The sequence below is a fragment of the Mauremys mutica genome, chromosome 6, assembly GCF_020497125.1.
Source record: "Mauremys mutica isolate MM-2020 ecotype Southern chromosome 6, ASM2049712v1, whole genome shotgun sequence".
Lineage (NCBI taxonomy): Eukaryota > Metazoa > Chordata > Testudines > Geoemydidae > Mauremys > Mauremys mutica.
In genome coordinates this window covers 18,240,082-18,249,275 of record NC_059077.1, presented here as the reverse complement: position 1 = coordinate 18,249,275, position 9,194 = coordinate 18,240,082, and the positions used below count along the sequence as shown (strand labels likewise).

The 9,194-nt window shown below is 41.5% G+C and overlaps 1 long non-coding RNA gene across 2 annotated transcripts; it reads left to right on the top strand.

The window, feature by feature from the left end:
* The first annotated feature begins 661 nt into the window (after window positions 1-661).
* LOC123373005 lies at window positions 662-9,006 on the top strand. Of its 2 annotated transcripts, none has more exons than XR_006580514.1 (3): window positions 662-779; window positions 941-1,112; window positions 8,961-9,006. It is a non-coding gene; the product is annotated as an uncharacterized LOC123373005 (long non-coding RNA). The 2 variants fall into 2 exon arrangements; XR_006580513.1 differs by lacking the exon at window positions 8,961-9,006 and adding an exon at window positions 4,530-4,624.
* The last annotated feature ends 188 nt before the right edge of the window (window positions 9,007-9,194 follow it).

The window sequence follows — 9,194 nt, the reverse complement described above, 5'->3', positions numbered from 1 at the left end:
CAAGGCATCCCAGTGGCAAAATGCTGAGAGTGAGATTGTGGAGCTCTTACTCACCTTGGAGAACTTACTCATGCAAGTAACCCAATAAAATCAATAGGAATATTTAAGCTTTCCAGTGTGAAGAAGGGCTTCCATATTCTGGCTGTTAATGAAGTCTCAGGTATTTACTACATAATTCTGGATTTGAAGGCTAGCTGGTGGTGAAGATCTAAAAATATGCAAGAATATTTAAGAAAATTAAGTAAAAAATTATAAGCTATCGGTACTGTGTAAAAATACAGGACTACACGTGTCTCTGTATTAGTTGCATATTTTTATATGTATCCAAAATGTGATTTATCATCTTGTTTCCTGAGAATGTGTTAGAAATGCAAAGAAGCACGAAAGGACCTCACCTACTCAGCCAACATCCATACCTTCCCCAATGGAGGAGACATACGATCAGGCCAGTGACTACAATCACTTTTTACAATCTATGAAGACCTAGTTGGTGCAACCCCAAAAGAGTGGAGCAGCCACCATGGGGACAATCTCTTTTTGATAACCTCTTCTGTGTGCTCTTGCTCACTGGGGTTGGGGGAGGGGAATTGAGTCAATGGGAGACTTCACATCAATTACCAAAGAAAACGCCAGCTAACGTTGGCAATGATTGCCTCTACAGAAGCAGAACCTCTCCTGTACTTAGAGAGACTCAAACAAGACAGAAGGTGAGCAGGCTAGAACAGCAGGACGTGCTGTCAACTTGGAGCAGGGTGGCTTACCGGAACATCTAACAAACTGTGAGTTGGTTCAGTTCCTTTTTGTAACTGAAGAGAACAGCCTATGTAATTTACCTTCTAGTGAGGCATCCGATTAGCTGGGACTACATATGCACATAGGCTGTCATTTTCAAATCCTCTATTCTTTGTTCCATCTGCTAAACATAAACTTTGTTTTGCAGAAGGCTGTTGGTCAAAATCATTGGTCGCAGCATTGGATCAAGCAAATTCCTGAGATTGGCATGCCTGGTAACAAGTGGCTGGCAAACATGGGATAGTGTACCTGGTCCCCGTCTAACAGTGGAATAATCCTGATATTCCGTTCCTAGACAGGGCAAGAAGCTGAACATGTGGGTGAGTGCACTCAGAGATACTCGAAAAGAGAGTGAGGTACAGCTCGCCGCAGAACTGTGGTATAGTGCATGTAGTTTTATTAAAAACAGAATAGAAAAATTAGGATACAGTAGTAGCTTGGGGAAAAGGAGAGTAAAGATAACTTAAAATGTATGAGGAAAGGGTTCAGCAAAATATATGGCACTGGAAATGGGAGGCTTTACAAATGCACGTTTGTCTCTAACTTCCATTTCCTCATAATCAAAATCTATTTTCCTCGCTTCTCATGTAAGGAGTTAGATGTTGCAAAATTTATCTATCATGAGGGCAGAGACCAAAATGTAATTAAAACAGCAGCTGCATCATATATCATAAATTCTTGATGGATCTTTCACCTTCAGACTTTCTCAAAAAGAACAGGAGTACTTGTGGCACCTTAGAGAGTAACACATTTATTTGAGCATAAGCTTTTGTGGGCTACAGCCCACTTCATTGGCTGCATCCAGTCTATTAAGAGAAGGGTGCTGCTATGAGTGTGGGGGCATAGTGCTGGTGTGCTGATCATTGCCACAGGAAAGAGAGGGCAGGAAGGACTCTGTCCAGCCTGAAATGCTGACAAATCTCAGACGCTCAGAAGGAGTGAGATCAGGCTACAGGAGGGTGTCTCTCGGAATGTGTGTCACTTTTCAAAGAGCTGTGCTCTAGTGCTTTTAACAGTGACGTGAGTGTGGCTAAGTCTGTGATCCTTGCCTTCCCGCCATATTTTCCCCCAAAGAGGTTAAACTAGAAGCCCAGAACAACCACAGCCTCAGTGGAGCTCTGTGTGAGCATAACTGGGGGAGAAGGAGGGTGAGCTGGCTCAGGAGGCCTCAGGCACTGGTTTCAGGGTCTAGGGTGGCTGGATTACAGAGTCCTATGTCCCAAACAAGGATATTAGACCAGAGATCTAAGTGTCTGTGTATATCCTGTAGACCCAGGTCTAGAAACCGTGATTAGACTCTACCCAGGCCACTTGACATGCAGGCAGGTGGGTTCACTTGCAACAGACTGATGACCATACAGAGAGGTAGTGGGCCTGGTTGTAACAGTGACCACAATGGGTCAAGACCTCAGTTTCATGCCTCCTTTGCAAGACACACTCTCTGTAACACCATTCCATAATATTGATAGGAAACCCCTTAGGTAGTTTGATAGAACCTGGAAAAAACAAGAACTGTTTTGGCAGCACTGAAATGTTTCATGACTAGGACAGTGACCGGGCATGTGGGAGACCCAGGTTCAAGTACCTGCTTTCCCAGATCAGAGTACCCTTGCATGAAAAACTCTGCCCTGAAGCAGACAGAGCCAGGAGCCTCATGCTCTCTTGTCTATAAAACCTCTTTTGACCCAGTTCGAAAGGTTTGCGTTTGGATTAGGAAATTAACATCTCAACCAAACTCTGTTTTTGTGCAAATGTAAACTTTGGGTGGGCTACTTTACTTCACTGCCCTTCTCCTAGTGCCTAAAAGCAACTCCCATAGAAAAGCACATGGAGACCCAGAATTCAGTCACTGAGGCTTTTCAGCAAGGATTGCACAGGGTCAACCTCCCCACAATCAAGTCCAAAAGGAATGAACTTAATTCTGAAGTACCAACTTTAAAAAATCTTATGATGAAGAAGCATAAATAACAATAACTACAACTTAATTTCTACAGCATAATTACTTTATAATCCCCATACATTATCTTCACAGTTATACATACATATATGTAAAGACAAATTAAATCTAACAGGTCCGTCCCCACAGAAGCACAGTGAGATGAAACTCAGAGTTCCCAAAAACTTTGGTTGAGTTCATCTGAGTCTCAGTTACAATCCTTGATCACCAAAATCTCTACAGTCTGCTGAATCAAGAGAACTGCAACAATAACTTCTTTCCTCTGCTTGCAGAAACCTCCACCTTGAGTCCTCCTCTGCTGAAATCACTCAGCTAACTAATTAACCAACCACTTGGTTTAAGTATATAGATAAAAAACCCTATTACAAGAAAAACACACACCTACTACTCTGAAGCCTGAAACAAAATATAAGTGACTTTCCCCATCATGACATTCAAATAAGAGAAAAGTTGGCAAATGATACTAGTTGAGACAATTTAATGAAAAGAGTTTGTCTAAAGTGAAACAACATTCAAATACACAATTAAAATAAAATATTTCCCATCTATAATTAACACTGTCAGGGCTTCCCTGTTGCAGGGTTAACAATATCATTAACCTGCTGCAAAGTGCTTCAGGTTAAGGGAAAACAGCCTTTCTGCTCCTGTGGCTCTACTTCTCCCAATCCACACACTGCCCATGGCCTTTTGCAAAGCAGCTGCCCTGACTGCTTGCCCTCATGTAGTCTGAGTTCAGCAACAAGGAACCTATTGAGCATACCCAAAATTACCACACCCAATTCCAGAAACTTCTGAGGGTAGTCTACACTGGCAATGCTAGTGGCTTGTGTGGTCACGACAGAGCCACCTCCACGAGAGGCGTAGCTACCAGCGCTGGTAGCGTGGCTCCCAGTGCTGGTGCACTGTTTACATGGGTGCTTTACGGCGCTGAAACTTGCTGTGCTCAGGGGTGTGTTTTTCCACACCCCTGAGCGAGCAAGTTGCAGCACTATAAATTGCCAGTGTAGACAAGCTCTGAGTGTAAACAGCTAACTGTGCATCTGCCGAGCAACAATGACCCAGACACAACTTATTCCTACCCACCCTACAATAGATTTCTTAAGGAGATATCGCCCTATTGGGTCATGTGGGTTGCACAAGGTTTTTGTTTTCTACTCAGTGTGGAATGAAAACACATTCTGAAACCTTGAAAAGTTGCTGTGAAACAGACTTGTCATCCTCTGATCAGCTCTAGTTGAAACCAAAGACCATGCTGTAATAATACATACATATAAGGAGGCAGACTCAAGTTGCTCTCACTAACTTAACTCTTTTTTTCCTGACTTTAAACGTGCAACCTTCACGCTTTGTTAAAGTATTTTGCATAGACTATATTTTTGTGTGTTTTAGTCTGTATTTGTGTAATTAAAACATACATATTAACTTTTCAGCTGACATAACAAGATACCCTTTCAAAGTATTAGAAATTTACTCAGGAAAGAACACATCTTCATGTCCTCCATTCTATAAAAAAACAAGTGATATTTACAGGAATGCTTCTCTATGTAATTACACAATTATTAAAAACATAGTAGTGAAGTAGGAGCTTTTATCAAGTCATTTAAATTAGAGCTTTTCATCATAATCACTATCTACTTGAATATGTATTGCTTGGATGTAACTGTAAAATGCTCATTAAATAAATTTTTCTTTAAAATTTAATTACTGGGAACTTCTTCAGAAAATAATGATTGTGGCTCATAATTAGGATCTTTGTTTCTGTTTGTTTTTATACGAAAAGGTATAGACTAAGAGAAAAAGAGAGAAATTGCAGCTCCAGCATTTGGAAAAGAAGCTGTCAGAAGAGGAATGGAATGTTAACAAGCCAGATCCAGCCTTACAAGAAGAAAGATGGAGCTATAATTTGATGCATTTATTTAAGTCATTCATTTTGGGTGTTAAGCAGGCTTTATTGTAGTTATCTTCTTGGAAATGTGGGATGCCGATTGGATGGTGTTTCCATTCAACGTATCTGTGTGCACTAACTTCAAACAATGATGCACTTGCAACTTTACTTTGGCAATTAGAGTTTGTCCAATATGTGATTTTGTATGCCTCAGAACCTGTGTAATATCCAGCACTTGCACTAATCAACACATGGGTGCATATCAAACTAAATCCCAATATATATCTATATCTCTATATATAGATATATACACCCCACCCCACCCAAAAAAAGAACTGACAGCCATAGACATGCAATTTAAACTGAAGAATACTCTGCACACTTCTGTTAGGGAATAAACATAAAATGTATAGGCCAGGAATATTTTTTTCAGGGAAGACATAAAAAGGTAAAAATTATTTAAAGCAAAAATGGAATAACCCATAAGTATGGTCAATTAAAAATAAGTTGGGGGGGAGGGATAGCTCAGTGGTTTGAGCAGTGGCCTGATAAACCCAGGATTGTGAGTTCAATCCTTGAAGGGGCCACTTAGGGATCTGGGGCAAAAATCAGTACTTGGTCCTGCTAGTGAAGGCAGGGGGCTAGACTCAATGACCTTTCAAGGTCCCTTCTAGTTCTAGGAGATATATCTATCTCCAATTATTTATTTTGTTTTTATTTATTTAAAGAGTCTGATCTCCCAAATCCTTCCATGAGTACTGCCCTTTATCACACGAAGAGGCCTACTGAAATCAATGAGACAGCTCAAATCCTAGAATATTTTTTCTGTCAGGGTTGTAAGACATTAGACTTACAAGTAAATATTAAATGACAAAAGTAACCATTCATTTTCTTACTGATTTTTCATTTCATTTTTAAATTGGTTTTGTTTTAAGAAATTTACTTTATCATTTCTTCACATCTCTAACTTTAGTATGACATTCTGTGCCCCAAAGAGACACCTGACACCCCCATATTCACCACTATCATATAATTATATATTTTGTACAAAGTATGTCTTGTGAGGTATCATTCTAAAAGTCTTAATCTGCTAAACATTAATAGCTCATTGGATTATATGTGCTATCAGGGTATGTGAAGTTACAAAGTTTTGCTATGTATGTGTTACTGAAAGATGTGAAGTTGGAAACACCCACAACTAACCTTTCAGGTACAACAGTGAAGATGCTAGACAGTGCTAATGGCTTATCAACAAAGACAATGGATCATGGAAAAGGATTGTCTTCACCTGAGGAAGCTTCAGACAGCCTATGGGCAATGGCTGCCATAACTCATCAGGAGCATGAAAGGGCATGTGACCAGACCACATGATACTGAACTCCATTTTGGCACCTGTATCTTTCCACAAACTGGTCTGGGAACTTGGCTTAAAATGAAGGGTTTCTGCCATATGGAGAAACTATATAAGGTGGGGAGTGATGACATGACTCTCCAAACAAGAAAACGTGGAAACATCTGAGGAACAAAGACTAAACTGGGGGAAGTGCTGGTCCCAGGATAAAAAGATTTGTAGCCTATGTATGCTTGTATCATCAGTCAGGGTGAGAGATTGCTGATTCAAATCCTATCTAGTATATTAGGCTTAGTTTGCGTTTTTGTTTAACTTCTTAGGTAACCTACTTTGATCTGTTTGTTATCACTTATAATCACTTAAAATCTATCTTGCTGTAGTTAATTATACTTCACTCAAAAACACACTGGTTAAGATTAAAAAAAGTTTATTTAGAGTTATAGACTTTAAGGTCAGAAGGGATCATTATGATTGTCTAGTCTGACGTCGTGCAGGAGGTCAGACTAGATGATCATAATGGTCCCTTCTGACTTTAAAGTCTATGACTCTTAATAAACTTGTTTTATCTTAACCAGTGTGTTTTTGAGTGAAGTGTTGGTGAAAATCTCAGCTCGGCTAGCAAAGGCTTGGTGCATATCTTTCCCACATCGCGAGGGAAGCGATCTATATTAATGAACTTGCATCGTATAGATCCCTGTGTGGTGCAAGACAGTATAATTCTGTGTTTATACTCCAGCAGGGGTGCAAGGTGGGGGAGCTGGGAAAATGGCTGGTGCTCCATTGTTGATCTATGAGCGGCTTAGGAAAAGCACTCAGGTAACTAAGTTGGGTGTGTGGCACTACATGCTGTCATGTTGGGTGATAACAGGGCCTGGAGAGGCTGGCTGAGTCACCAGCAGAGCAGTGTGAGAGGGGCCAACCCAGTGGAATGGTTAGGTGGCACACTGGTTCCCATGGCTCCCAGACTGCACCCCAAGGGGTACAACCCGTCAAAATAGGTATCTACAAAGACACTAGAAAGACAGAGGACAAAAATGGAAACCTTAATTTTCATTTTCCTCCTAAAACTCAGAGGAGTTTCTAATAACTTTCTCTTTACATTAAAGACAGGCCTGACCATTTAGCACCTTGAACCTACAACTCTAGGTCTGATATTGGCAGGGCCGGCTCCAGACCCCAGCACGCCAAGCGCGTGCTTGGGGCGGCATGCCGGTCGCCGGGAGGGTGGCAGGTGGCTCCGGCAGACCTCCCGCAGGCATGCCTGCGGAGGGTCCGCTGGTCCTGCAGCTTCGGTGGAGCATTCGCAGACACGTCTGCGGGAGGTCCACCGGAACCGCGGGACCAGCGGACCCTCCACAGACACGTCTGCGGGAGGTCCACTGGAGCCGCGGGACCAGCGACCGGCAGAGCGCCCCCCGTGGCATGCCGCCGTGCTTGGGGCGGCGAAATCGCTAGAGCCGCCCCTGGATATTGGCATTTGGATCTGCATTTGATTTACATACACTATTGTCCCCCATCCTGAAAAATTGTAAAGAATGCTAGATACTTTATGGGCAAGAGTATGACACTTTACTCAAGTTTGGTAGTAACTTGCTGTGCAGTACAAGCAGACTCTGCCTTACTGATTTATCCTGCTCTGAGATGCTGACCAGCAAGACTCTGAACATCTTGTACTACAGTGGGTGTGTCAGAACTGATGTTGAAGGGCGAACCGGAGCTATGTCAGTTAATGCCACCTGGGGATCTGGCCCAATGTAGTCAAGCTAGGATCTTTGCAGAGGATTCACAGTCTAAGTCTTTTAAAAGGAGACTGGATGAAGAAATTTAATATATAGTGCAGGTAATAAACCTGCATTGACAAGAGTATGCACAAGAAGATCTGATATTTGGAGAAGATAAACTATAGTGGTTACCACTAAAGAATCAGCATTTGTCCATGCATACAGAACAATGATAGCTGAGTTATCACAGTTTCTCCTTCTGCTTAGAATGATAACATTGAGATAGCTGTTGGCAAATGTTTATGATCATGAAGGAGACCAAGAGACTGATAGCACTAATACAAACCTACCAAACCCTCCATGCCTGACTTTTTTTCTCCTGGGAAGGCTAGGGTTATTGCAAACCAATGAAAATAAATAATGTTATCTCTTGCATAAGGAGTGCAAAATATTTGACTCTTTACAGGAAAACTGTGCCTAGCCACCAGCAGTTGTTATGTGTGTCCCCTGAGGTAAGAGCACATGGTTACTGACATCATGGAAAAACTGACCAGTTACATTATTTAAGCATGACTGCAACATCATGAAAGCCACAGAAAATGGCATCTTTACATATAGCCCCGGTTTGGGCATTGTTTAAATCACATATGAAATTTTCTTGGGAGCAATAAAAGTAACTTAACTGGCACTCAAGAATGTGCTGAATTCTTTGTGTTGTCTGCTTCAGAAGTACTTCTGCAAGTACAGCTAAAACAAACTGGGCCCACAGATTGAAAATTGACAGAGGAAAGCAGTATGAAGACGGTCTCTACATATTAGTGCACAATAAAGCAGCAGATATTCATTGGATCTTTGAACAATGGGTGCTAATGGATCATTTGTGCTGTATACTATAGCCTTTTGAGTCAGTAACAAGAGAAATCAGCTCTGATGATGCTTATATCAGCCAAATTCTCTTAATCAACCAGATTAGAAAATGAAGACATCAGTGAATAAAACCATCTTTTATAAAAAGGAGAGCAAATTTGGTACTCAGTTGTAATTAATCTACTGGGCAGGTTGGAAAGTGATTTTTAGATTATATGGGATGGTGTATCTGCAGGATATATACTGTCTACTCTCCTTAGTCCATGCTTTAAAAACTTTCTTCTTCGGGATTAATGTGAAAGGGCTTGATTACAATCTTAGATGAAGAATGCAGGGTAGAGCTTTTTTTTTTCTAAAACAGCTCGTATTCTTTCTTTTGTCTGAAAGGTGAACCCTAAACATTTCATTCCCATGTCCAGAAGAAGGAGAAGACATTTTAGGGCTTGGCTACACTTACAAATTTGCAGCGCTGCAGCAGGGTATGAAAACACACCCTCTCCAGTGCTGCAAATTACGGCGCTGCAAAGCGCCAGTGTGGTCAAAGCCCCTCCCAGCGCTGTCCGTTATTCCCCACAGGGAGGTGGAGTACGGACAGCGCTGGGAGAGCTCTCTCCCAGCGCT